The sequence below is a fragment of the Ixodes scapularis genome, unplaced genomic scaffold (assembly GCF_016920785.2).
Source record: "Ixodes scapularis isolate PalLabHiFi unplaced genomic scaffold, ASM1692078v2 PGA_scaffold6__148_contigs__length_123643588, whole genome shotgun sequence".
NCBI classification, from domain to species: domain Eukaryota; kingdom Metazoa; phylum Arthropoda; class Arachnida; order Ixodida; family Ixodidae; genus Ixodes; species Ixodes scapularis.
In genome coordinates, this window is record NW_024609881.1 from 3,997,873 (window position 1) to 4,000,084 (window position 2,212).

Genomic DNA, 2,212 nt, shown 5'->3' on the forward strand with positions numbered 1-2,212 from the left:
GACTCTGCACGAATATAGATGCCCTAGACTTCCCGTCGAGGTGCGGTGTCTTGCTGTGATATTGGACGTATGGGGATAATCGATGAGGGCCTGGTTGTACATGCGCTTCTTGAAGAGCAAGAACATTTGGTTGAATCTCCAGTTGGCGGCGACGAAGTTCGGCAAGTCGAGGTCGAAGAGTATTAACATTGCACTGGATGATCGATGGAAGCATCTTGATACGACCTGGCGCGACCGGCGCGCGCACAGGCGATCCCGCAGCGTTGCTCTCAGCAATTGCTGTGTTGAGAATTTTTTACGATTCCGACGATAGCTGCTTCAAAGAGCATCCTTCCTTGTAAAATTGTCTTCAAGGAGCTTGGTGGCATTTGTGCAATGGCGCTCCGCACTGCAGAGAAGATGAAGCATAGTATGCTATCGGCGACTGTGGCTGATTCTTCCGCTGGCTCCTCAGACACATGTCGACCAGAAAGTACATCACTGTATGCAAGGTTTCTATTTGGTCTAGTCTGGGTCATTTCTTGTTGGTCCTTCTTCGCATCTGACTTTCCTGAGTTTTTTTTATTAGTGGATGAAGTACGTTTAGAAGGGATACTTATTGAACTCGATGTAGTTCTTTCTTACAAGTCCTTCTTATGTTGATTTTTTCGTCCTGCTTGCGCATGGGAACGATCTGCGTACGTTGTTTCTTTTTGGAGCGCAGGATATTTTTCTTGTGCTTCAGGCAGTTCGCGTTGCGTTTCAACAAGCTTTGGTCCGTGAATGAAAGATTGTATCTTGAAAGCGCTGCCAGGCGTACCTTGCAATTTGCATAAGAAGCAGGATGGTCACCGAGACAGTTTTCACACTTGGTGGGAAGTGTGCCAGGGCATTCATTGGACGAGTGTGGTTCTCCGCATATTTTTCATTTTGTTTTCCTTTTGCAGTACTTTGCAATGTGGCCGAGGGCGTGGCAGTTGAAACGCCTTGGGGGTGCTTCAATGTATTCGGTTACCTCGTGCCGTGTGAAGCCGAGGTTGATCTTGTCCGGTCGCTCGTTGTTTGGACGGAATGTTAGAACTACTCGGTCGGTTGGTTGGGCAACATCCGTTGCATTTTCGTGTCGCTGGTAGAGCCGACGAGCGGCAATCACACCGGTTGGTCCCAGAAATTCGTTAAAGTTATTATCAGTGTACCACTTCGGTACCCCTTTGATGAGACCGAAGTTTTGTAGGTACGCTTTGGGTATTGTTGCTTGTACTGGGATCCCACAAAGGGAGTGCGCCTTGACGAGTTGATGCACAGTCGGTACTTCTGAGACACTAAGTAAAAGACCTCCCCTCGCTGTAAAACGATGTCTCACGATGGGCGCGCCAGCCAGTGTCTTTACTTCAGCAGACAATTTCAGCGGGTTTTGTTGCTGCAACCGCTTGTCCTCCTGCACGGACGTTAGAAGGACTGGGACCCCTGTCGCCCTTTGTCGACGATATTGCACTAAGGTGAACTCAGAGTCCTCTCCGTCTTCCGTCTCTTCCATTTTTTTCGGGGTGGTCGTTCACAAATATCTCCTCATCGTCACCGTCTCCCTTGCGTCGTTTAGTTTGGGGGCTCACTTGTGTTCCATTGTAGGTATGGTCTGATTCGGTAATATCCGAGCTTGGGGTTGGGGGATATCCATCGGCACAGGACATACCAGTGTAACCCTGCCTCGAAAGGCCAAGGTTGACTTGGATGGGCGTCTTAAATTGTACGTATCGGAAAATTGAACAAGAGAAGAAAAAATGGCGACCTAGCTAGTCAGATAGGATCCTTCTTCCTCCCCCCCCCCCCCCCCCCCCGCAGGTAAGGAAACTTGCGTTTTAAAAACAGTTACTCAGTCTTTTCGTCGTCAGCACTGCGATGCTCCATGGAGATAACCGATACCCAGTTACTTCGCGCGCTTTACGTCTTACTTTTGCTATTTCTCATCTCACAATTCCTTCGTCAACCAAAAATCACGGAGGAATGGCAAACCAATCCGCGAAACCAAAAGCCGCCCTCAAAAGAAAAAACTCGAAGCCGCTGTTCATCGCGTAGCGTGAACGAAGGTTACTTAAATCGCTTGCCACCAGATGGCAAGGTCAAGCAGAGTAATTGCAAGTAGCTAGGCTAAGTAGCGCTAGGTACCGCCCAACTCATGTTCTACCAAAAATATCTTAATTTCCTTACGCCGCCATTGAGCTTCGGGATCTTG

At 48.7% G+C, this 2,212-nt stretch overlaps 1 pseudogene; it reads right to left on the reverse strand.

Moving 5' to 3' along the window:
• Positions 1 to 269: 269 nt before the first annotated feature.
• On the reverse strand, positions 270 to 1,670 carry LOC121838347 (annotated as a pseudogene).
• Positions 1,671 to 2,212: the final 542 nt, after the last annotated feature.